Consider the following 27,550-nt stretch of genomic DNA (forward strand, 5'->3'; position numbering starts at 1 on the left):
AAATATTAATGCTATGTCATTATGTTTCTATAAGCAAATTAGTACATTAATTGAAATTACAACATTACCCGTCCAAGGATGTTCAAGGTCAATTCAATTCCTAAGTGTAACAACACAAGTGCTAGTTTAGACGTCAGAATAAGACAAGCTCTAACAACGTTGACCACCCAAGCCAATTTACGTAAGAAGGCGTATGACAAACATATTAATAAGGTATTAACTTATAAAGTAGGCGAAAAGGTCTTGCTAAAAACACACTCTAAACCATCATTGCTCTTACACAAAAATCGAAAATGGCAAAGTCTTTTTGAGGGACCTTACGAGATCCTTCGTATACCGCATACAGGTTGTTATCTGATTTCTGATCCCGCAAATGGAAAAATAAAAGGTTTATACCATCACTCTGATCTTAAAAAATATCATGCTACAGAATAAGTCAAAAGGAAAGCTTTATAATGACAAGAGAAGGTTAGCCGCTAGTGACTAAGTGACAACTGATTTGACTTCGTTAAAAAAAATGCTTAGAATATATTACACGACAGTGAGTCTATCTTGCTATACAGCAGACAATTTAAAATATGTTATCTTGAGCCATAATTTAAGTACAGACAAGCTGATATATGAAAAAAAATTCTTGTTTAACAAAGAAAGTGATCAACTCCAAGAACTCTAGTTTTAAGATTTAGTTTTAAGGAGATAATATTTAAGGGAGAAAAATGAAATATAAAGCGAAGGATGTGCCTAACAAGCCGGCTTCTGCGATATGAAATGCTAAAGAAGTGAAAATAAAACATAGTATGTAAGAATTTTTTTTTAAGTTCAAGGAGCAATGATCCAGAAACGAAATTTATTTTCGTCAGGGACAAGGGTCGCTTGACAATTATTGGTTCCTGATCCCACTAAAAAGGAAAACGAGTAACTAGTTTCTAAGTCAGCTATGTCTAGATTAAGTTCCAATGTACATAGAAATCTGGAACAGGTTCATCTCTGCATTAAAATAACGTAATGTTTACGAAGCATGTGAGTTACTTGTAAGTACCAACATGACCACGAAAGCGCTATCCTTCAGCTAGATAAACAAAGTAGCATTAATTGTAATTGCAATACGCAGGACAGATACATTCAAAGCCATAAGTGAAATAAATACCAAGTATAAGAGCGTAAGTGGCAAGGAGAAAGCAATGATGACTTAAGGTCATATATAGAGGTCAATGCAGTGTAGCGCAAGCAGGCGTCAAGGCGAGAATAAAATCACAATGAAACAGCCGGCAAAACAACGCAACTAGTTCTTAATTGGAGCACGTACGCAGACGTACGGCGCAAAGGGAAATTAATTTCTACGTCATAAGGAACAAGGAGTTGTTTGCTAGATTTCTTCTTCTATGTATTATTATACCTATGTCTTTCTTCTGAATTTGTTTAAATACCCTAACCCGCCTAAACCCGTCCCGTAGACTTGACGTCACAGATTGAGAAATGCGGTTGACGTGGAAGGCTGGTTTGGCATACTATTTTCAAAAGGAAACGCGTGAACGAAATCGGGAAAAGCTAGTTTTGAAATGTCTTTATTTTTCCTTTTAAAGTCAATCCGAGACGGAAACCGAGATCGCGATAAGGAATTTGAATATTTTCTTGAATGGTGTTCTGTTCTCATGTGAGAGGGCGATCAAATGTGACTGATTGATCCTCACATCTAGTAAAAAGAGAATTTTTGTTGAAATGACAGTGATAACTTTAATGAATCTAATAAATAGAAAGAACGGTTGAAATGAATTAAAATAATAATAATTGCTAACAGATCGGAGAAACTAATGTATTGTGACTGTGAACTAAAAGCATAATTAGTCTTAGAGAAAGATGATGAACAATGTAAAGCGAAATGTTAAAGATAGTTACCAACAAAGTAACAGAAATTGAAATGGACATGATAATCGAAGCTCTCAATTAGCAAGCTTCAAAGTGAGACAAACTATTTGAGTATAAACTGTAAAAACATTGTGTACATAGTAGTGTATAAGTGAAGGCTTAAAATGGTGTGGAAGTCTGCCACAGACACGATGAAGATAAAAAGTGTTAAACGTGCAGATAGGCCGACGGACAATGATAGTCCGGTTGTGTAACCGAAGGCGGTGATGTGATTACGTGCAGTGCATCGGAAACCAAGTGTGTTAGCTGCTTTGCAAAGTGCGAGCGCTAGCCTACCTTAAAATCTTCAAAATCGGCTGGAAAATGTGGAGACAGGGATGGTTTCAATGGAGTCTCTGTCCCTGGTAATCCTCGTCCCGCCGCACCAGCTCAGCAAACCACAACACCATCGACGCAACGTGTTCACTGAACCGTGCGCGGAAAAGCTGAAGTACCGCGTGGAGGCTGGTGAGCGCCTAGAGTTGTGATTCAGCTCTAACAATCAGCCTGTGTCAACGTCCATCGACGCAACAAACGCGTTAAATTTAAAGTGATGTACTTGCACAGCACTCCCGCTGCAGTTCGACGAAACGGACTTTCCATGAAAGCCGCTCCCAAAATAAAAGATTCTTATATGAGTTCACAACATATCACATACTATGCTAATGTTATATCCCGTGGATGAAATGCGAACAGCCAAACCACACGCGAATAGTGACAAAGTCAAATTCCTATGAATCCCAAGTCCTAAAATTAGATTTAAGCTTAGTTCTTAGACTAATGGGTATTTATATTTTTTGTTACATGTAACGTGCGAGTGAGACTCGCCCGCCAGAGCTGATGAAAAGTTTTCTACTCGAAGACCGCAAAGTAGCGATCCAACTTCTCAAGGCATAAGCTTCACCTGGAGAAGAATCAAATTTTAACTTTCCTGTCAATACACAGACAATGAAAGCGTAAAAATTATAACAACTAGTGAGCAATGGAAAATGGACACGTGTGAGAAATTCCATGTGTGAGAAGTATATGTGTATAAAAATGGACACGTGTGAGAAATTCCATGTGTGAGAATTGTGTGAGAATTATGTGTGTATAAAAAGATGAATCCTATGTGTTTTCTTTCAGGAGCAAAGAGCCTATGAGCTCTGGACAATAACTTGAGGCCACAAAGATGGTCGGTATGAACTCTGTAAAAAAAGGACTGTAATGAGTATAATGTATAATGTCCATTGTAAACTTCGTAGATTTACTGTCTTAGTTTTTAAATTTTTTTGTGTGTCTTTACCTTAAGAACTGACTTTGTCTATGAATGAGAGATCACCATATTTGTGTAATCCTAATAATCAAATGACAGGAATACTGTGTTTGATCAATAGTACTCAATCCCATAATGTTAACGGCGACATGTGAATCTTGGTAATCTCCTTGATTTCCAAGATTCCCATGGAAGGCAATGTAACATTATGTGATTGCCTTATCATTTTAAATCATTCACTAATTGAGCAGTCGCTCGGCAACAGCTACAGTTAGCAAATAATGTTGCGAGAATGTAAAAGGTGAACGACCTGTGACGTAACTTGTTTATTGTCGAAGCGCCGTCAGAGATGCTGTGAGTTATTGACTTTGAAAACCGCGGCGCGAAAAACGGACAGAAGAAGAACACTTTTTTACACTTTTTTTTTTTTTTTTTTTTTGATGTACGAGATATTCTCGATGAACAGCTACTCATTCTTCTCTTGTCTCCTGTAACTTGTGTCGGACGCGCATGTCTTGCCGCCGTATTATTATCGTTAAAAATAATATTGCTTTTGTGTAAAGTAAATGTGTAATACTAAAAGTGCCTAGCAGTAGATTTATTGTGCGACGTGTATGTGAAAACGTCGAAGGAATTGTTTTCATTACGAGAAGTGCCAGTCAAAACGGCATCCATGTTAAATCCTTCATTGCAGTGTAAGTTCGTCTATTAATTGCCATAAATTCAGACTTAAATGGAACTGGTGTATGGACTATTTATTTAATATAGAATCTATGTCTCACTCCTTCATGAAGTTATTTAATTTTCTTTATGTTTCTTCCAAATAGAGAGTTCACAGTCACGAATTCTTTCGTCGAGTTCGGACGGAAGTTGCATGCGGCGAAATATTTTCTCCGCGCCATATTCTACTGGTAAGTGCATGATAAACTACGGTCCCTTATGAAATTCATGTTGAGCTATCCAAAATTAATTATATTTTGAATAGGCATTTACTCTCTTCCGCAATGCAACTTCCGACTGATCAGACGATCCAACAAGAAACAGCCGCACACGGTCGGCGTTCGCAAATATGTTTCCACCGCTGATTATAGCTATATGTTACAGCACAAAAGTAACATATTGTTATAATTAGCGACTACGAACGGGGACATTTATAACTGTATGTTTATGTATACACATTACGTAAACATATCGTTATAAGCTTCCCATGCGACAGATGGTGCACGTGGTCGCCAGGGAGAGCCCGAGTGGAAACAGCCAGGCTGCGTGACCTTGGCAGCGGCAGCTCCATGCGCGGTGACCAAAGGCGTCTTCACCAGGGAGGCATGTCTCTGCGGGTGCTGCTGACTGGACGGTTTAGGAGCCGCTGCCATGGGCACGCACGCTACAGCATGCTGAGAGTCGACCGCTGTAGAGATAAAGTAAATAAGTACACTGTCTACCGCAGTGAATTCTAATGGTCACAGACATGGTTATAAAGCGAGTGAGTAATTACATTTTTGGCTCTGACTCCACGCCATGAACAATTCATCCGGGCAGTCAATGGCAACCTCAAAAAAAATCGGCCAGTCCATCGTCCAATACGTGCTTATAATCACCTAGAACAAACAGGATATTTATAAATGGGATTGTTAGAGAAAAAGAGATAAGTACATTAATATTATTAGAGATATGTAATTTTTTTTAAGCTTACAAGTAGGCTGATGATGTATCTGCTGTTGAATGGCCTCGATCTATCAACAGCCATAAGGTCCTCAATAGCGTTTCCTGTAACAGAAGGAAAGATAATTTTAGTTGTTTTGAAAGGTTAGCTAGAGTGAAAGATGATTTTTTTTCGTTATACTCACATGAGTGACGGTGTTTTGGGCCATATGGAGCTGGGGGCTGAATCCAATTATGTAGGGGACTACGTGGGATAGCCCCCAGCTCTGCTTTCAACTCGAGCTGGAATTGCCTTAAGTGATCTAGAAACAAAGAAAAAATAATAAGAAACAAAATTTTTAAATGGTTAATATAAATCAGGAACGGATTAGATATTAAAATTATACTCACAAGGCAATTCTGGCTGTGTCTCGATCACAGGAACCTGTTGGACCCCAGTCAGCTCCTCTCAATCGAGGATCATGTCCGCGAGGTCCACTATAACAATGAGATATATATAATTAATAAGCTGAATATATAAGATATACAGGAAAATGGATAATGAAAAATAGAAATTATTTACTTACTGGGTAATGGCATATCCTGGACCCTACGCCTCTTGGGTGTTGAGGACCTGCTGCTGCTGGTGGTGGTGTAAACTCTCTTCATTTTTGCAGAGAACAACGAAAAGCAACGAAAAACAAACCAACGATGCTGCGGACAACGGACGAGTGAGAAAAATGACTCATTATAGAAGTCTGATGATGTAGTATCACGTGATCTTAGGATGAACGAATGGGTGTTGAGAATTCTGTGGGGGTGGTAATTGAGTTCACTAGGACCCCTAGTAGCTGAAAGCTGAACTAGTGAGATGCTTCCAGGACATGGTGGAGAGCTGAACATTTTATAATTTGTAAAATTATAGACAAATAATTGATATTATTTAGAATATAGACTGGACGATAGTGAATTCACTATTCGAGATGATAATGTGTGTGTGTGTGAATATTAAGAGGTATTGTGTTAGGATGAATGATTTATTATTAGAAGTATGTTATATAGGTGTAATTGGAGGTTGGTGGTATCAAGAATGGCGTTAGTAAGGGCTGAAGGAAATTTTTCTTGGTAAAGAGAGAATTTTTTATGAATAAAGAGAAGGTTAAGTATTTGTGGGACAGTATAAAATTTTGGGTGAGTTCGTATTTTCTGTAGATAGGGATTTGAGTTGCGAACTTTGTGTTAGATTCACTTGCAGGTAGGAGGGTGCTATATTGAGTGAGTTCTGAATTGGGGAGGTATGGCCCATGCATACAGGAGTGTGTTTTTAGGGACGATTTTTGATTAGGCGGTGGGATCATGTGGACTGAATAATGAGAGTCGCATTATCAGTTAACTTAGCAAGGGGCCTTGTGGCGAACACACGTGCTGTTGTGAGGACATGGAAGTTTCCAGTCTCAAGCAAACAACTTTGGCGCAAAAAGTGTGGTAGTGCGTTCTTGGTCCCACAAAGACACATGGTGGATCGCAAACGGACCAACCATTGTGTGACGTTGGCATCGGCGGGTTCGAACCTGTCCAGGAAAACCAGTTTGGCGCCATAAGTGTGGAAGGGCGTTCTTTGTCCATCACGTGCTGGACCAATGAACCAACCGTTGTCTGACGTTGGGGAAGATTCCACTCTCGGGCAAACAATTTTGGCACGAAATGTGTGGGAGGGACAAATACACATAGTGAATGGACAACCTACAGTTGCAATGTCAGAATCGGCAGGTTCAAAGCAGCAAAACATGTTTACACTGCTGGACCCACACGGTCCAAGTGGCCACTGGAGCGCGTGGCCTGCTATCGATGGCTGTGAGGTAGGGCGATGTGCCTGCTCGCTCATGGGCCGGTGGTGGCGCCAGGGGTGGCAACGATTTGAACTAATTCAGTTGGGGCCTAGACCTCATGGATGCTGGTGCGATCTCAAAGATGTGTACTGAGTCTGTTGGAGAACAAGTAATGGCAGTACTGGTTGAAATAAAGACTTCAATGCTTTTTCCCTGCAAAATCACAGGATGTGAATTACATTAGTACAAGAGCTGTTTATTATTTGACGTGATTTTGATAGGTTAGCAATGATAAATATAAGTGACAGTCAAAGTTCGCAGGATGTGGATTATTTCGTATGTGTGATCGATTATGGTGTTGGAATTTGAACTTGTGACAGATTTTTGATATGGATGTAACGCAAATGGCTTTCTTCCCGCCGAAATCGGACATCTTGAATAAATAATAAATGATAATAATAATAAATAGACGTACAGCTTTCGAGACATTATCGTGTTGGAATTTGAATTTGGCGCAATTTTCTAGTGCGGGTAAGCCAAGTGTATAATCTGACACAACGTGGTGGATACACTGGGTGCCGACATCTTGACTGATGTCACGGTCGCCATCTAGGATGACATCACAGTGGCGCTCTCTGGTGGCGACGATATGTACTAAGTCAGTTGGAGTCCAGACCTTGTCAGGTGGAGTCCTGGGCTTGTGGTGAATACACATGCATGGAATTGTTTAAATAAAGTCTTATGTCAAAGTCCTTTTCCCATGAATCCTTAGTTGGTGGTGGCAGTCTGGCGACTGAGGTTAGTAAAGTGTCTTCTCTTTCACACCATTTTGTTAGCTTAGTAGACATATCGGAATTGAATTTTGTTTACCACAAAAGTTAAAAGCTGGTGCCAGTTCGTAGGAAGAGGTGGCGGTCGGGTGACTTAGGTTGGTGGAGGTAGGCCAAGTGAGCTATTTTCCTGCGATTTTCTTTGCTTCATAGAGATAAGAGCGGTCTGCTGCATTATCCTGTTGGAATTTGAACTTGCCGCCATTTTCTAGGGGGTGAGGGTTAGGTTAGTGGACGTAGCCCAATTGGTCTATTTTTCCCGCTATTTTCGTGGTGTGATGCATTATCCTGCTGGAATTTGAATTTGGCGCCAATTTTTCTGGAGGGTTATGTTAGTGGAGGTGGCCCAGTTGACCTATCTTCCCGCCCAAATTCAAACTTCCCACCAAAATCCGCCATCTTGGATGACGTCATGCGCTGTTTCCAACTCTACATGCCGCCATTTTGGATGACGTCATCGCCGCCACCTTGGATACCTCTTGCAACAATGGAATATGGGGTGGCACCCCCCTTGTCCTACAATTCACGCAAACTGGCATATTTGCTGAAACAGCTACGTCTCCACACAATAGAAGCATCAGATGCAATTTTGGATACGACCGCAAAAGTCATTAGATACCCCAAACGGTCGAAACTGGGTACGGGGATGTCAGAGTGATTTCACAGGGAAGTATCACCGCAATGAACTATGGAGGTATAAATGCAGTGAACGTAATCTTCGGGCTAGAAGACAGCGGACGGTGGCTTCACGTTTTTTTTACCCTCATGTTTCTGACTATTGAGGTAAAAAAGAAAGGGAGATGTCATTACGTCACAAACTTGAAGCCGATGTCCGCCATCTTAACTAGTCCGAAACATTAGGTTCACCGCGTTCATAACTCCGTGGTTCACCACTTTGATACTTCCCTGTGACGTCACTCTGGCGTGCCCAGTGTCGACCGTGTTGGGTGCTTTGATTCTGTGGAGAGGTGGTTGTGTCATCAAAAATGCCAGCTTGCGTTGACTATGGGTGTACTAACCAATCCGATCGTTATCTGAAGTTTAAAGGAATCGCATTTCATTCATAAGCAATTCAAGCAGTATTTTCTTTTGTATGCATGAACTATCGTTGCAATGTTTACTTTTACTGTAAATGTTTTATTTATATCGTTTAACTTTAGATTTTCCTTATTTTACTGTGTCCTTTCTTTCTCTTCTTTCCTGAATTTTTCATTGCCTTCCAAGTCACAAACGCTCCGTCAATCGAGCCTATACCATCCTCAGTGAAATACTAAGAAAAGACTTAAAAATAGTATTTATAAAGAAGAGACATTTAAAAATTGAACAATAACATACATTTTTCTCATGTATCCGTATTATAATAATTTCTCTGTGTAGGTTTCGAGGGCAAAGAAATATAACAAAATGATCTAAAGAAACGACAAGACGCGCTCTTTTATTAATTTTTTAGTCGTCTTCACTTCTTCATCTCTTGTCTTGGTCACGTGTAGACGGACAACTTGCGAGTGCTGACAAATGTAAACATATTTGTACTAATTAAGCAGATAATATATTGATTTAATATTATTGTTAATCTGTAAGAGGTGATCCCGATTTCATGTCCATCTTCCTTGAATTAACCTGCATTCGAGTAATTTACAGTGCAACTATCGCAGCGGCCGATGCACCCAACGACGCCATTACGTGGCGATATTAACTTATGTAAGGACTTATGAGGACAAATGTAAGGATGTAGAGGCCTATCTCACTAGGGGTAAGATAGATACCGCCTACAGGAAAATTAAAGAGACCTTTGGAGATAAGAGAACGACTTGTATGAATATCAAGAGCTCAGATGGAAACCCAGTTCTAAGCAAAGAAGGGAAAGCAGAAAGGTGGAAGGAGTATATAGAGGGTCTATACAAGGGCGATGTACTTGAGGACAATATTATGGAAATGGAAGAGGATGTAGATGAAGATGAAATGGGAGATACGATACTGCGTGAAGAGTTTGACAGAGCACTGAAAGACCTGAGTCGAAACAAGGCCCCCGGAGTAGACAACATTCCATTGGAACTATTGACGGCCTTGGGAGAACCAGTCCTGACAAAACTCTACCATCTGGTGAGCAAGATGTATGAAACAGGCGAAATACCCTCAGACTTCAAGAAGAATATAATAATTCCAATCCCAAAGAAAGCAGGTGTTGACAGATGTGAAAATTACCGAACTATCAGCTTAATAAGTCACAGCTGCAAAATACTAACACGAATTCTTTACAGACGAATGGAAAAACTAGTAGAAGCCAACCTCGGGGAAGATCAGTTTGGATTCCGTAGAAACACTGGAACACGTGAGGCAATACTGACCTTACGACTTATCTTAGAAGAAAGATTAAGGAAAGGCAAACCTACGTTTCTAGCATTTGTAGACTTAGAGAAAGCTTTTGACAATGTTGACTGGAATACTCTCTTTCATTCTAAAGGTGGCAGGGGTAAAATACAGGGAGCGAAAGGCTATTTACAATTTGTACAGAAACCAGATGGCAGTTATAAGAGTCGAGGGACATGAAAGGGAAGCAGTGGTTGGGAAGGGAGTAAGACAGGGTTGTAGCCTCTCCCCGATGTTGTTCAATCTGTATATTGAGCAAGCAGTAAAGGAAACAAAAGAAAAATTCGGAGTAGGTATTAAAATTCATGGAGAAGAAATAAAAACTTTGAGGTTCGCCGATGACATTGTAATTCTGTCAGAGACAGCAAAGAACTTGGAAGAGCAGTTGAATGGAATGGACAGTGTCTTGAAAGGAGGATATAAGATGAACATCAACAAAAGCAAAACAAGGATAATGGAATGTAGTCTAATTAAGTCGGGTGATGCTGAGGGAATTAGATTAGGAAATGAGGCACTTAAAGTAGTAAAGGAGTTTTGCTATTTGGGGAGCAAAATAACTGGTGATGGTCGAAGTAGAGAGGATATAAAATGTAGGCTGGCAATGGCAAGGAAAGCGTTTCTGAAGAAGAGAAATTTGTTAACATCCAGTATTGATATAAGTGTCAGGAAGTCATTTCTGAAAGTATTCGTATGGAGTGTAGCCATGTATGGAAGTGAAACATGGACGATAAATAGTTTGGACAAGAAGAGAATAGAAGCTTTCGAAATGTGGTGCTACAGAAGAATGCTGAAGATTAGATGGGTAGATCACATAACTAATGAGGAAGTATTGAATAGGATTGGGGAGAAGAGAAGTTTGTGGCACAACTTGACCAGAAGAAGGGATCGGTTGGTAGGACATGTTCTGAGGCATCAAGGGATCACCAATCTAGTATTGGAGGGCAGCGTGGAGGGTAAAAATCGTAGAGGGAGACCAAGAGATGAATACACTACGCAGATTCAGAAGGATGTAGGTTGCAGTAGGTACTGGGAGATGAAAAAGCTTGCACAGGATAGAGTAGCATGGAGAGCTGCATCAAACCAGTCTCAGGACTGAAGACCACAACAACAACAACATTAACTTATAAAATTCAACGGAAGCGGAAAACTCGCCCGCTATTAACATAAGATACATTTTTCTCCACAGCAGCCCGACGCTGCTGAAAATACGTAGCTTTAAGATTCGTATTTTCAATATAACAGCCGAGAGCCAGAGCCAGGACTCCCACTAGAATGCAATGGTTAACGGAGGTAAGAAAAAATACTCTCGCGCGTGTGTGGGCCGCAATTGTAATTAATGACTAAAGATATTTTGCTTTAAAGTGAACTGACTAGCCGCGGAAATTAATACGAAAAGTTTATTCCATTTTTCAACTTATATGCTCATGTTTTAAGATGCAGTGAGTCTTGCGTCATTAACGTAACAAATAATTTCCACTGAAGATTAATATTGTTAAAACATAGACAACTGCACAAAAGCATTTAATTGCAAATCAAAATTGAATGAAATATCGTTCTGATTAAGGCCCACCAAGTAAGTCGGCAGCAATCCCTGTTACCAGTCAATTTCTGTAGTAAATAATAAATTAAATTACGACGGCCGACGGACGCGAAAAGCCACACACTATCAACTTTCTCATCCCCGCACAAGGGCTACGTAACCACGCTGATTGTCGGGCAGCATCTGGCGCCCTAAATTCCTCTCGCCGATAATTATTATTCATTGTTCACACTTCCTCCCTCTTTAAAAAAAGATTCTCGTTAGAACAGACGGAGACAGCCGTCTTGTTTGAGTGAGTTTTGTGTGTATGTTTGTATAATTAGGTATGTGTGCCGTGCTTCCTTTCTGAAAAAGGCTTTGCCTGAATATTTATGTGAACACTCCGTCAGGCCTACCTTGTGCTCGGCGTGTGAGTACCAATCTACTGTTTCATAGTATAGTTTTTCCCTCATGAAGTTTGTTGTAAATAATCCACTGCACTTCAGCAGGAACAATGATGTACATAATAACAATACCAGAAGAAGAAAATGACGTTCACCACGTCATATTAAGGTTGTCTGCAGCACACACGGGGGTTCACAACGCTGCAATCAAAAGTTTTGCTCACTTACCCATTGATATAAAACGAATGATACACAGCAAAGTAAAATTGGAAACTAAACTGAAAACGTTTCTCTTTGATAACTCCTATTCAGCAGAAGATTATCTATTACTGTAATTTGTAAGTGTGACATCTGTCTGCCTTTAATTAAAAAGCGTAAACACTAATTAATGTTCAGCATGGGGGCATATTTACAAAAAATATTGATGTCAGTATATGACTCGTTCCATATCATTCGTATTTATCATGCAAATGACATATGGAACATGAAACTAAGCAACTAAGTATTGGTATATCACAAAGCTTAGTATATACTTATATACTTTGAAAACCTCAAAATGAAGTTCAAAAGTAATTTGAAGCAGATGATTAAAGTAGAAATACATTCCAGTTATGCTAAGTATGGTTATTCCCGAAAATGTGGCAGAGTTACTGGCGAGAAATATTCCAAGAAAAGAAGCAAATAGGTTATTGTTGGAAAGGTAGTCTTACATCTTACAAAGGTAAGGCTATCATTATTAAAAAGTTACTCACATACATGTTAAAGCAAAATATCCATGTTACGGGGTCTTAAGCGTTTGAGACCATTCCCTTAATTGCAGTTTATAGTATTCCATAATGCTGGAAGATTTTTTAAAAATTATATCGTTTCTTTTTACTCTGTAAGTTGCCATTACTGGCCACACACTGGAATGACGCATCATAGGTAATATTTCAAAGTGAGAAGATGGGTAGAGTACAGTAAGAATAATGCACTGACAATCTAATAAGATAAGAACTCTACTGCACATGGAGGTATACGTCTTTGCAGTTCTGTTTCTTTGACATTTCAATAACCATTCGCTTCGTTGACGTGCACAAGATACATAGCATGCTTTCTTCTTTCCTCACTACACACGTTCAGGGGCTAGGAAAAAGAACACGTAGCTAAGTTTTTTTTACAAAAGTGAACATTTAAATTGAATACGTGATGAAATCTGAAAATGTTAAGAACCAGAAGCAGTATCGAGACTAGTAAGCAAATAAGCATTGGTTTAGTTTCATTTGCTATCGACACAAATACAGTAAAAGTGGAATTAAAAGCCAGCCGGGGTGGCCGAGCGGTTCTAGGCGCTACAGTCTGGAACCACGCGACAGCTACGGTCGCAGGTTCGATTCCTGCCTCGGGTGTGGATGTGTGTGATGTCCTCAGGTTAGTTAGGTTTAAGTAGTTCTAAGTTCTAGGGGACTGATGACCTCAGAAGTTAAGTCCCATAGTGCTCAGAGCCATTTGAACCATTTTTGGAATTAAAAGGACTACAAAGGTATGCTTTTCACATCACTTTCTTCTGTTTCTGGTTATCCGAAATATACGAGCAAAAAACAAGCTACGTTAATGAGGCAAAATGTGTTGTATTACTAGAGCAAATACGCTTTCAAGGAGAGAAAAACTTTCGAAATTGCCTTCCTAGCACTATGTTATTCGGGCAAGCACTATAACTTTCAGTATTTATAACAGTTGTTGCGAGCACACAATAAAAATAATGAACAAGAAACAATCCTAAACAGTAGTCTGCTAATGTTTGGGGCTACTTAAAATGGCGGAAGGCCCTGCTCAATCTGTCTTCAAAACGACGTACTTCACCGAAGGAGGACGCATCGGAAATATACAATGAGACACGATTTACATCGAGGATCTTCCCATTTTAATTTCAAATACGCCAATGATCAATTCTGGTATGCCATCGCCTAATCATCCGGCAGCAAATTTAATTGATATTGATATACAGAAAGAACAACAGTTCGATATCGTCCATTTGGCTACAGTTGTTGCAATTAATGAGCAGTTGCTCACTGACGAAAAAAACTGCCATTTACGATTGAATTATGTTGGCGACTGAAGGTTCAAATGGCTCCGAGCACTATGCGACTTAACATCTGCGGTCATCAGTCCCCTAGAACTTAGAACTACTTAAACCTAACTAACCTAAGGACATCACACACATCCACGCCCGAGGCAGGATTCGAACCTGCGACTGTAGCAGTCGCGCGGTTCCGGACTGAGCGCCTAGAGCCGCTAGACCACCGCGGCGACTGAACGCCCTCAATCATATACATACTACTGGCCATTAAAATTGCTTCACCAAAAAGAAATGCAGATGATAAACGGGTATTCATTGGACAAATATATTTTACTAGAACTGACATGTCATTACATTTTGACGCAATTTGGGAGCATAGATCCTGGGAAGTCAGTACCCAGAACAACCACCTCTAGCCGTAATAACTGTCTTGATACACCTGGGCATTGAGTCAAACAGAGCTTGGATGGCGTGTACAGGTACATTTGCCAAAGCAGCTTCAACACAATACCATAGTTCATCAAGAGTAGTGACTGGCGTATGTGACGAGCCAGTTGCTCGGACACCATTGCCCAGACGTTTGCAGTTGGTGAGAGATCTGGCCAGGGCAGCAGTCGAACATTTTCTGTATACAGAAAGCGTACAGGATCTGTAACATGCGGTCGTGCATTATCCTGCTGAAATGTAGGGTTTCGCAGGTATCGAATGAAGGGTAAAGCCACGGGTCATAACACGTCTGAAATGTAACATCCACTGTTCAAAGTGCCGTCAATGCGAACAAGAGGTGACAGAGACGTGTAACCAACGGCACCCCATACCATCACGCCAGGTGATATGCTATTATGGCGATGACGAATACACGCTTCCAATGTGCGCCCACCGCGATGTCGCCAAATGCGTATGCGACCATCACGATGCTGTAAACAGAACCTGGATTCATCCGAAAAAATGACGTTTTGCCATTCGTGCATCCAGGTTCGTCGTTGAGTACACTATCGCAGGCGCTCCTGTCTGTGATGCAGTGTCAAGGGTAACCGCAGCCATGGTCTCCGAGCTGAAAGTCCATGCTGCTGCAAACGTCGTCGAACTCTTCGTGCTGATTATTGTTGTCTTGCAAACGTCCCCATTTGTTGACTCAGGGATCGAGACGTGGCTGCACGTTCCGTTACAGCCATGCGGATAAGATGCCTGTCATCTCGACTGCTAGTGATACGAGCCCATTGGGATCCATGCTGCTAACAGTCATTGGATCTCGACCAACGCGAGCATGAATGTCATGATACAATAAACCGCAATCGCGATAGGCTACAATCCGACCTTTATCAAAGTCGGAAACGTGATGGTACGAATTTCTCCTCCTTTCACGAGGGATCACAACAACGTTTCACCAGGCAACGCCGGTCAACTGTTGCTTGTGTTTGAGAAATCGGTTGGAAACATTCCTCAAGTCAGCACGTTGTATGTGTCGCCACCGGCGCCAACCTTGTGTGAATGCTCTGAAAAGCTAATCATTTGGATATCACAGCATCTTCTTTCTGTCGGTTAAATTTCACGTCTTTGGCACGTCATCTTCGTGGTGTAGCAATTTTAATGGCCAGTAGTGTATATTTGGACGCGCCAGGTGGCGCCAGCAAACCTTCCTCATTTCGCCCATACTTGCAAGAAAACGATCGCAAAATAAAATCGCATCAGCCATTGCACCGTCAGGCATTGATGCTACATTACTGGATGGCGGAAGAACAGCACATTCAGCGCTCAAGTTGCCATTGAACACTCATAGTAATTAAAATGCGGTGTACAACACCAAAAATCGATCCGGTATGGCTAATTTACTCAACAAATGCCAAATTATTGTCTGTGATGAATACGCAGTCGCTCATGAACATTCTCTTGCAAGATATGAATGGCAGTACCAGACTTTCTGTAGGGCCCAATTGTTGCTATGCGGAGATTTTCGGCAGACATTACCTGCCATTTCGACACGCAAGTTGCCGGAGTGGCGTCCCCTAAAACGACTTGCACCAGGCGACCGGCCTAGCCGACGGGAGGCCCTAGCCACACGACATTTCAATTTATTTTACCTGCATTCATTCCACGTTCTACGTACACAGATGAGATTAAAGCATGTTTGAAATTAACCACTTTGTGGCCAAATGTTCAGACACTCGGACCGACGTTAAATGAGCGTGTGCAGTTATAAAACAGTGCATCAGCAAACACATTCTCTAAATAACGGCTGGATATTGGTGACGATAAAATTCATTTGCATGAAGATAAGCCAGACAATTTCTGCAAGATCGTGACTTCTGAAAATGAATTACAGGAGAGTGTATTTCCTAATTTAATCGAACGATGTACATCAACCACGCATCTGCACTTACACCTACATAGATATTCCGCAAGCCACAGCTCAGTGCGTGACTGTTTCCTGTTTCACTCGCAAACAGAGCAAGAGAAAAACGACTATCTATATGCCTCCGTATGAGCCCTAATATTTTGTATCTTATCTTGGTGGTCCTTACGCCCAATGTAGAGGGAACACTTTCAATTATTTATTGCACAAGAACCAAACACTGAACAGATATCAAACATATGTCATTTTGAAGAGAAACCCTGAAAGTTTTTTTTTTTTTTTTTTAGGTATGCCGCCACTACGTAGTTTGGTAATTTGCCGATAGTAGGCGCTAGTCGGAAACATGGCCATGCTGCAGAAGGGGTCAGCTGTTTTGTGAAATTGCCTCTCCGATCGCCAGGTCTCACTCCGTGTGACTTTTTTCTGTGGAGACACATTAAAGTTCTGGTTTATGTACCGCCTCTACCACGTGATGTAGCAGAGCTCCGGGAGAGAACACGGGAAGCGATTGCCATAGCCGACGATGCCATGCTGGGACTGGTATGGCAAGAATTCGATTGCCGTATTGTCGCCTGCCGGGTCACTCTTGGTCCGCATATCGAATGTTTGTAAAAAAAACTTTCAGAGTTGATCTTCAAAATGCAATATTTATGACATCTGTACAATGTTTAGTTCTTGTGCAATAAATAATTCAAAATGTTCCCGGACTTTATATACACGCTTTATGTACTTTGGCGGCAGTAGAATCGTTCGGCAGCCAGCTTCTCTAAATTTTTTCAAAAGAAGGACGTCACCTTCCCCTCCCCCCCCCCCCCCCCTCAGAGATTCCCATTTGAGTTACAGAAGCATCTCGGTAACACTAACGTGTTGTTCGAACCTACCGATAACAAATCTATCTTGTTGCTTCAATTTCTTCCTTCAATATGACCTGGTACAGATCCCAAACACTCGAGCAGTACTCAAGAATAGGTCGCACCAGCGTACTATATGCGGTCTTCCTTACAGGTGAGCCTCTTTCCTAAAAGTCTCCCAATAATCGGAAGACGACCATTCGTCTTCCCTACCACAGTTCTCACATGATCGTTCCATCTCATATTGCTTTCCAACGCTACGCCCAGATATTTAAACGACTTCACTGTGTCAAGCAGGACACTAGTAATACTGTATCCGAACATTACACGTTTGTTCTTCCTACTTGTCTGCATAAACTTACATTTTTCCACATTTAGGGCTAGCTGCTATTCATCACACCAACTTGAAATTTTGTCGAAGTCATCGTGTATCTTCCTACAGACACACAACTTCGACAGCTTACCACAGACCATGGCATCATCAGCAAACAACAGCAGATTACTGCCCACCCTGTCCGCCAAATCATTTATGTATACAGAGAACAACAGCGGTCCTATCACTCTTCCCTGAGGCACTCCTGACGATACTCTTGCCTCTGACGAACACTCGCCATCAGGGACAATATACTGGGTTCTATTATTTAAGAAATCTTCAAGCCACTCAAATATCCGCAAACTTATTCCATAAGCTCGTACCTTTGTTAACAGCCTGCAATGGAGCATCGTGTCAAATGCTTTCAAGAAACCTAGAAATATGAGATCTACCAGTTGCCCTTCATGCATGGTTTGCACTATATCATGTGAGAAAAGGGCAAGCTGAGATTCGCACGAGTGATGCTTTCTAAAACCACGCTGATTCGTGGACACAAGCTTCTCATTATCAAAAAAATTTATTATAGGGTCAACCTATGCTTCAAACAACACCTTCTTAACTTAGCTCAAAAGTTGAGGACTGAAAACAACATCTGCCACAAGCTATGCAGAGCTACCTGGGGATCTTCAGCAACCACCCTGCAATCTTCAGCTCTGGGTTTGGTATACTCAAGTGCTGAGTACTGTGCACCTGTTTGGATGAACAGTCATCATACAAGGCTTGTTGACTTCCAGCTGAATATGACATAGCATATAATATCTGGCACAATCAGATCTACTCCAGTTTATTGGCTTCCACTGTTAACTGGCATTATGCCTCCTGATCTACGCAGATGCACTGCCCTTATGAGGGAATTCCACAAGATCTCTAGTAATTCTAACTTACCCATGCATAGTGACCTGCCACTTTTAAATGATAAGAGACTGAAATCACCTCATCCAACTCTGTGCAATGCTGCTGTCATGGTTGCTAAGGATTTCAAACCCCTTGAAGAATGGAAAGGTCGGTGGGAAGCAGTGACAGATGTGTGCCTGCATAACATCTTCTCGGGATGCTAAACTTTCAAGTGGATTCAACCTACCATGCAAGATCTGGACTACCCTCAACAGAATCCGTACTGGCCATGGCCAATGCAGGGATGTTCTCTTTAAGTGGAAGAAACTGCCTAATCCAGCCTGTGACTGCGGGGCTCCATACCATACTGTTCACCACATTGTCAGTGAATGCAGTATTCAAGTCTATCACAGTGCTGAAGAGGACTTCCTGCTAGCAATTCCAGATGCAGTGCACTGGATTGAAGGACTGGATATTCAGTTGTAAAGCCAAACTTAATTTTCTTGTGTGTAAATATGTACATATGTGAATGTAATTTAATTTTATGATATGTCTACATTAGCCGTACACTAAATAAATAAGTCATATTACAATGAAAATAAACACCCTTACCTGCTTACAGGCATTGACATATGTCAACAGGAACAGATGTCCAAAAGAACAGATACCATCTTAGTATATATATGTAGTTAAGCCTCGCCGGCCACTTGAACATCTTCTTCTTCTGTGCGAATGCACAAAGAGTGCCCGAACTCTTACAGGAATTGGCAACGCGCCGCGAGTAATGAGTATAATGGGTGGGGGCACTACGAATGTAGTTTGGGACAATATGTTGAGAATGTGGGTTTTGCGGGAGGCGTGCCAGAGATAAATCCCTGCAGTCGCACTATCCTCTGTGTCCTCACTGGCTCAGATGGATAGAGTGTCTGCCATGTAAGCAGGAGATCCCGGGTTCGAGTCCCGGTCGGGGCACACATTTACATCCGTCCCCGTTGACGTATGTCAACGCCTGTAAGCAGCTAAGGGTGTTTATTTTCATTGTAATTTCATTCTAATGAGCTGCATGGTCCCCAATGGTATCTGTTCTTTCGGACATGTCCGAAAGAACAGGTATCTCTGTTCTTTCGGACATGTGCGAAAGAACAGATACCATCTTAGTGTATAAATAAGTCATTTAAAGAACGGTATGGATTATGTGACACACTACTCAAAGAACAGATACCATCTTAGTATATAAATAAGTCATATAAAGAATGGTATGGATTATGTGACACACTACTCAAATTTAAGAAAAAAATAATGCTTCTTTTGATTCCCACTGACATTTGTTTTATGGAAGCTGATTTGTACATTCAAGCAGCTGTTAGCAACCATGGTATTGTTATGGCATGACTGATGGCATCTTTAATTGTAGTATGGTTTACTGCAATATCTTCTGACCATACACTGCTATTTGAAAATCTTTAACCAGCCCTGCTGTAGTCAAACTAAATAAAATATTGAGGGCAAAAATCTGATCTCTAAGTCATTATATCTGCAGTAATACATCTATCACTTCTTATAAAGGAGACAAAATACATACAGTAAACAGGTTTATGTAGCAACCCTTATGACAATATGATGATGATGGATCACTAATAATAACTGTATTAAAATCAGCACTTCAACTGTTATTTATAATCGCAATCTGCTCTCTGTAAATAAATACAAATCAACTATTTTGTTAATCAAATGCTTCTCAGAAAATCTGTAACATTTACACAGTGAGCCCATACTAAGAAGACTCTTTGAGAAAAGGGTTGTCAAGAAAGGAAATAAGGATGACTCATCCTGAACACAGAATACTGCAGGAGAGGGAGAGAGAGAGAGAGAGAGAGAGAGAGGAGCAGAGCAGAGGGAAGTAGCACCACCTTCCTGTCAAAGTGGTGTCAACACTACTAGTGCTATGCTTATATGAGGAGGAAAGCCTGTTTAGGAAACAAATCAAAGTAGAAAAAAAGAAGACATGACACAATATAGCACATAGGACTCACACAATGGCCACTGGGGTTGTGCTTCCTAGATTATGTTGACAGATGTTTCTAGATGATGGGAGAACACTTGTCACTATTTTCACTGCTGAAAGTAGTGCCAGTGTGAAGAGTCTTCTTGTTATGGTGAGATTGCACTTGCAAAAATAATATTTACTGTTTTCACAAAAATGTTAAAATGTGCTAGAGTGATCTGCCTTACCAGTCTTCACAGTGATGTTCAGCTTTGATAGAACTGAACAAGCAATACGAAATTCAGCATCGACACCCAGGTTTGGTGGACTATTTCTAAAATTAATCTGTGTATAATGGCGGTCATTCTTGCTTGATATATTGAAAACATATTGATAGTCTATTGTGAGCTCATCTGCAAAAGCAAAAAATTTCATTTTAGAAGAAATTTTCCCATAAATAAAATTTGATCAAGAATATTCACATACATTTGAATCATAAACAGTGATTTGGTTAAAACAACAGTTGAGATGACAATAACATTTATTTATAATAAACATTTGTTTAAATAAACAAATGTTATTGCAATCTCAACTGTTGTTTTTACAAAAGTGTAGCATCAGATCATTGTGCTCCATTGATAATGTTGTGTAAATTTATGTATAAACAGTGATGACAATGTATTTACTGTCAAGGGTTAAGGTAAATGCTTCTTATCAACAACTGTTAGCAATATATGATATAGGTCCCACATACTTGAACAATATTCTCTGATGGGTCACACGAGTGTTTTGTATGTAGTCTCATCTGTAGATTGATTGTTTTCCCCTAGTAATTACCAACGAGCCATTGTCTGCCACCTGTTTTACTCACAACGGAACCTATGTGATGATTGCATTCCATATCACTGTTAATTGTTACACCCAGGCATTTGCATGAATTGACCAATCCCAATGGTAACACATTGTTATTATAGTCATAGGATATGAAATTATTTTCATTCTGTGAAATGCACAATTTTAGAATTCTGAATGTTTAAAACATGTTACCAACATTTGAAATCTTATGAATATCTGACTGAATATTTATGCAGATTTTTTCAGATGGTACTTCATTATAGATAACAGCATCATCTGCAAAAAGTCTGATGTTTCTATGAATATTGGTTCCAGCACATCTCCCTGTTACACACATGAAGTATTTTTACATTTGACAATAACCCTCCATCTGAGATAACTTGATACATCCTGCATACCAAAATATCCTCATTCAAGTCACAAATTTTGTGTGATATCTGATATGACTGTATTTTTGATAGCATAGATGTGGTACTAAGTTAGATATTTTTTGGGAATTGAGAAATACTGGCTACCTAACTGTGTTGATCCATGATGACTTTTAGTTTGTCATGTGAGAAAATGTGATTTGGGTTTCCATGATCAATATGTATGGAATCCATGCTAGAGAACATGAAGGAGGTCATTCTGCTCAGGATACTTCATTATGTTGAAGCTCGTAATATGTTCTAAGTTTCTACAGCAAATGGATCTCAACCATATTGCATGGTGGTTTTGTGGATCACCTCTGGTACTTTTCTTGTAGGTAGGTGTGACCTGCTTTCTTCCAACTACTGGGGCATAGCAGTTTTTTATTTATTTATTTTAATGGTGTGATCTACAGTAGATTATAGTTAAAAGAAGGGCTACTCAATCACTCAGTATAGAATCTGATAGTGATGCCGTTGGGCACTAGAGCTTTATTCAATCTTAGCAATTTCAGCTGCTTTTCAACATTGCCGATACTAACATTTATTTCATTCATATTTTCACTGGTTCAAGAATTGTTTTTGTACAGAAAAATCTGAAAATGGAGTTAAGTAGTTCCTATCTCATCCATGAATTTCTGGACAATAACCATTGCCACTAACAGCATCTACATGTGACCAGAATTTTTTGGATATAGTGAAAAATCTTTTGATAGTCTGCATATATAGTAGCCACTAATGGCATAATGCCTTACTCTCTTGACAGCTAAATGAATTTCATTTACCATATCCCTATTTATAGCACTATGCTTTATTTTATGTCTATTATGCAGTAGTCCCAGCTTCTTTAGAAGTTTCTTTATTGTGACTCTGTATCATGAAGGGTCACAACTATCATGAACTGTTCTATTGGGTACACATCTACCAAGTGCATGATCAACTTTTATTTTAAACTTGAGCTGTAGTTTCTCTATGTGCTCCTGTCCTGAGCTAAAATTATCAAGTTCCTCACTGAATATGTCACTGCTGCTTCTTTGTCTAGTTTACTGAGCATATAAATCTTTCTGCTAGTTTTAGTTGCCCTTTTTACTTCAGTAAACATTGTTTATTGGGCTTCACTCCAGCACAGACATCTTTGGAATTTAGAAACTGTAAACCTTAATATTAAAAATACATTATACAGGAGAAGGGGCTATGTTTATAATGTTGTTACATAGTCTACCACTACCTTTACAAAATGACACTATCTCCTTCAAAACAATGCTGTAATGAGATGTCTAACATCAAATAATATTAAAAAGAATACTCTGGTGGAAATTTGACGACTTACAGAAACAGGAGCCTTTATTTGTGGGATCTCCAAGGTAATATTTCTGAGTGTCACAGTGCTCACAGTGGTCACCGACAATGCCTTTTGTTGTGCAAAAGCACTTTCCTGTGTCTGGATGACATTCAGCAGCCTGATCATGACATTCACATGCTGCAAAAGAGAACACAATTGTTACACAAATTTTAAAAAATCTGCTGTTTTCTCAGGAATAAGAAGGAAAGATAAAGGAAATATTGGCATCCAGCTCCATAAACAATATTCCACAATATGGTCTTCAATAGTGCACCAATACAAATCTCTCGATCTCTTGGACACTATGATTCTCAACAGTCAATACATCCTGGGATGCATTTAATGAAAGGATACATATCTACACATATTATCTCCAGTGGCTATGATCATAACATTACTTGCTACCCACCATTATGCAAGTACCAACAAAGACAATATTATGAAAAGGACAGATGACTACTTAGCATATAGTGGAGATGTTGAGTCAGAGATAGGCACAACAAAAAGCCTATCAAACAAGTAAGCTTTTGGTCAAAAAAGCCTTAATCAAAATCAGACAACACACACACACACACACACACACACACACACACACACACACACACACACACATGTACACACACACACACAAATGCAACTCACACACAATGACCATAGTCTCTGGCTGCCAAGATCAGACTGCGAGCAGCAGCACATTATGGCAGAAGCAGTCTGAGTGGTGTGATAAGGAAGATGCTGGGGCAGGGAGGGGAGGGATAGCAGAGTAGGGGTTGGAGGCATTAAAGTGTTGCTTGTTGAAACAAACAGGGATGGGATGGAGAGAGGGTAGGGAAATTCAATGTGATCAGGAGGTTAGACAGAGTTCAGGAGGGAGGGGGCAGAAAAGAAGTATAAAGACTATGGGTTCAGTGGCAGAATAAAGGGCTGTGTACTGCCAGAGTGAGAATAGAGAATGGGATAGGAGAGTATAAGACAATGACTAATGAAGGTTGAGGCCAGGAGGGTTAAGGGAACTTAGAATGTACTGCAGGGAGTGTTCCCACCTGTGTAGTTTAGAAAAGCTGGTGTTGGTAGGAAGGATTCCAACGGCACAGGCTGTTAAGCAGTCATTAAAATGAAGAACTTCTGCTCAGCACCTGGGTGGTCCAACTGTTTCTTGGCCACAGTCTGTCAGAGGCCATTCATGCAGACAGACAGCTTATGGGTTGCCATGTCCACAAAGAACACAGCACAGTGGTTGCAGCTTAGCTTGTAGATCACATGACACATTCCACAGGTAACCCTGTCTCTGATGGGATAGGTAATGCTTGTAACCAGCCTGTAGTAGCTGGTGATGGGAAGATGTGTGGGGCAGATCTTGCATCTATGTCTATTACAGAGATATGAGGTCAGGGGGGAAGGATGGGAACAATAGCAGTTAGGACATTCTTCATTTCATAGCATGACAAGAGGTAGTCAATAATGTCGACTTCCACCTTAAAGATGGCTACATTAGTACCTCCATCTGTGTCAAACCTAAAAACCATCAGCAATGCCTCCACGTCGACAGCTGCCATCCATTCCATACCAAGATGTCCCTTCCATGCAGCCTAGCCACACGTGGCCATTGCATCTGTAGTGATGAGCATTCCTTCTTGAAATATACCAAGGATCTCACTGAAGCCATCATAGACTTTAACTACCCTCCCAACCTTGCACAAAACCAGATCTCCTGTGGCTTATCTCTCCAGCCACCCCACACCTCCCAGAGTCTGACTGTCTAGCCACAGTGAGGCATTGCCCTCATGACTCAGTACCATCCAGGACTGGAGCAACTGAATCACATTCTCTGCCAGGGTTTTGGCAACCTCTCACTGTGCCCTGAAATGAGGAATGTCCTACCCATCATCCTTCCCACACCTCAAACATGGTATTCCGCCACCTACCAAAACTACACAATATCCTAGTCCATACCTAACACAACCCCTGCCCTCAACCCCTTGCCTAATGACTCATATCACTGTAATAGACACAGATATGTTCTCCTGCCACCACCTACTCCAGTCCAGTCACAAGCATCACCTATACCATCAGAGGCAGGGCTACCTGTGAAACCAGGCATGCGATCTACAAGCCAAGCTGCAACCACTGTGCTGTGATCTATGTGGGCATGGCAACCAATAAGCTGAAACTTCCTGGCAGATTAAAACTGTGTGCCCGACCGAGACTCGAACTCGGGACCTTTGCCTTTCGCGGGCAAGTGCTCTACCAACTGAGCTACCGAAGCACGACTCACGCCCGGTACTCACAGCTTTACTTCTGCCAGTACCTCGTCTCCTACCTTCCAAACTTTACAGAAGCTCTCCTACGAACCTTGCAGAACTAGCACTCCTGAAAGAAAGGATATTGCGGAGACATGGCTTTGCCACAGCCTGGGGGATGTTTCCAGAATGAAATTTTCACTCTGCAGCAGAGTGTGCGCTGATATGAAACTTCCTGGCAGATTAAAACTGTTTTAATCTGCCAGGAAGTTTCATATCAGCGCACACTCCGCTGCAGAGTGAAAATTTCATTCTGGAAACATCCCCCAGGCTGTGGCTAAGCCATGTCTCCGCAATATCCTTTCTTTCAGGAGTGCTAGTTCTGCAAGGTTCGCAGGAGAGCTTCTGTAAAGTTTGGAAGGTAGGAGACGAGGTACTGGCAGAAGTAAAGCTGTGAGTACCGGGCGTGAGTCGTGCTTCGGTAGCTCAGTTGGTAGAGCACTTGCCCGCGAAAGGCAAAGGTCCTGAGTTCGAGTCTCGGTCGGGCACACAGTTTTAATCTGCCAGGAAGTTTCATATCAGCGCACACTCCGCTGCAGAGTGAAAATTTCATTCTGGAACCAATAAGCTGTCTATCCACATGAATGGCCACTGAAAAACTGTGGTCAATAAACAGCTGGACCACCCAGTTGCTCAGCACGCTGTTCAACACAACGTTCTCATTTCAGAAACTGCTCCACAGACTGTGCCATAAGGATCCTTCCTATCAACACCAGCTTTCCTGAATTGCACAGCTGGGAACACTGCCTGCAGTAGATACTACATTCCTGTAACCCTCCTGACCTCAACCTTCGTTAGTCATTGTCTTACACTCATCTATCCCCTTCCCTGTTCCCACTCCAGCACTACACAGCCTGCTATTCCACTGATACACCTACAGCCTTTTTACTTCTTTTCTGCCCCCTCCCTCCTGACCTTTGTCTAATCTCCTGATTACACCTAATTCCCCTACCCTCTCTCCACCTCATCCCGGTCTCCACCCACAGCACTTTACTGTTTCCCACACCTAACCTGCCATATGTCTCCTTCCCCTCCCCACTTCCTCCTTACCCCCACCATCCAAATCGGTTCTCCCATCACATGCGGTTGCTGCTTGCAGCCAGAGACAGTGGTCATGTGTGCGTGAGTTGCATTTGTGTGTGTGTGTGTTGGGGGGGGGGGGGGGGGGCAGCAATTCTGATGAAGATCTTTTTGGCCAAAAGCTTACTTGTCCCACAGTCTGTTTCTTGTGCCTATTTGCAACTCAACATCTCCAGTATATGGTGAGTAGCAATCTATCCTAATCATAATATTGTTATTATTCCATCCTGTATTTTCTATTGTTTGCAAGTACCTACAATGTTACTTACAATTTATGTCGGCAATCATGTGTAATAATTATGTACATTCAGTCTGCCATATACAATGCGTAATAAACAGATCACCCAGCACCAATGAAGGTAGTCACTAAAAATGTTTCTAGGAAACACTATAGTAAACATTTGGAAATGAATGCCTCAATTTAACAGATCTGTACAGTAAAAATGGAGAAAATTAAGTCATATTGTATGGCAGAAAAGTATGACAGTGGCACAAAATTCAGTCTTGGAGCAGCATTGCTGAAGAAAAACAAAGTGAGCTTCAGTGTTTCACAAGGGAAGAGTTTGTTCATTCCACAATGAATTATCTGTCAAGTACACAACTCTGTGTGCTCATGAGTGTGTGAGTAGAGTGTGTGTGTGCGTGTGTGTGTGTGTTTGTGTGTGTGTGTGTGTATGTGTTGTCTATTTTTCATGAAGACCCTGGCTGAAAGCTCACTTTCTAACAGTCTTTTTGTTGCGCCTATCTGCAACTCACCTTCTCACATTATGGTATAAGTGACTTACCCTACCTTTCTAATTTCCTGCAGCCTTTCCATCTTTCATCCCTGAGAAAGAAACTAACTGTTCTGAAAATTAGGGCAGCTTCTAGTATTTTTATAATGTGTATCATCAGTACTAAGAATTTCACTTCCTGGGTGTAAATAATGTCTAGCTATTCTGTATCATACCAACAACCTTGCCACAGTGGTCACATCAGCTTCCATCAGAGCACTGAAGTTAGGTGCTGTTGGGCATCAAATGATAATATCAGTTGCAGACTATTTCATGTTCTTCAATTCATCTTGCTCACACTGATTTACAGGCATTGAGTTCAATGATCAACAGCAACAACTCTGGCTTTCAATTAAATTTGAAGGCGACAGTCTTTTGTGCAGTGTACAATGTCTGGGCTTGTTTAAGTTATCTTGTAATTGGGAATATTAACTGCTCTAATGGCTGTGTTTGGCACTTAGACTTGAAAAAAAAACAGGAAATGATCATGTGCAGTAGCAGCCCAGTAGTAAAACTACTGATTGCTCTCTACATTACACAGTGCTTGCACAATGCCACATGATAAATCTTTATAAGAACTGCCTTT

General features: G+C 40.9%; 2 long non-coding RNA genes across 3 annotated transcripts in view; both read right to left on the reverse strand.

The window, feature by feature from the left end:
• Positions 1-4,159: 4,159 nt before the first annotated feature.
• Positions 4,160-8,079, reverse strand: LOC126474907 (uncharacterized). Of its 2 annotated transcripts, XR_007586599.1 has the most exons (6): positions 5,389-8,079; positions 5,213-5,299; positions 5,008-5,124; positions 4,854-4,927; positions 4,656-4,758; positions 4,160-4,568 (listed from the first exon to the last, which is right to left on the reverse strand). It is a non-coding gene; the product is annotated as an uncharacterized LOC126474907 (long non-coding RNA). The 2 variants fall into 2 exon arrangements; XR_007586598.1 differs by having other exon boundaries at positions 5,213-8,074.
• Positions 8,080-20,461: 12,382 nt separating this feature from the next.
• The window catches only part of LOC126474906 (uncharacterized), a 124,034-nt gene continuing 116,945 nt past the window's right edge, over positions 20,462-27,550 (reverse strand). Inside the window, exons 3-4 of the long non-coding RNA XR_007586597.1 lie at positions 22,800-22,949; positions 20,462-20,620 (exon numbers count right to left, since the gene is read on the reverse strand). This is a non-coding gene — a long non-coding RNA (uncharacterized LOC126474906). The remainder of the gene's footprint in view (positions 20,621-22,799; positions 22,950-27,550) is intronic.

The sequence above is a fragment of the Schistocerca serialis genome, chromosome 4 (assembly GCF_023864345.2).
Source record: "Schistocerca serialis cubense isolate TAMUIC-IGC-003099 chromosome 4, iqSchSeri2.2, whole genome shotgun sequence".
NCBI lineage: Eukaryota > Metazoa > Arthropoda > Insecta > Orthoptera > Acrididae > Schistocerca > Schistocerca serialis.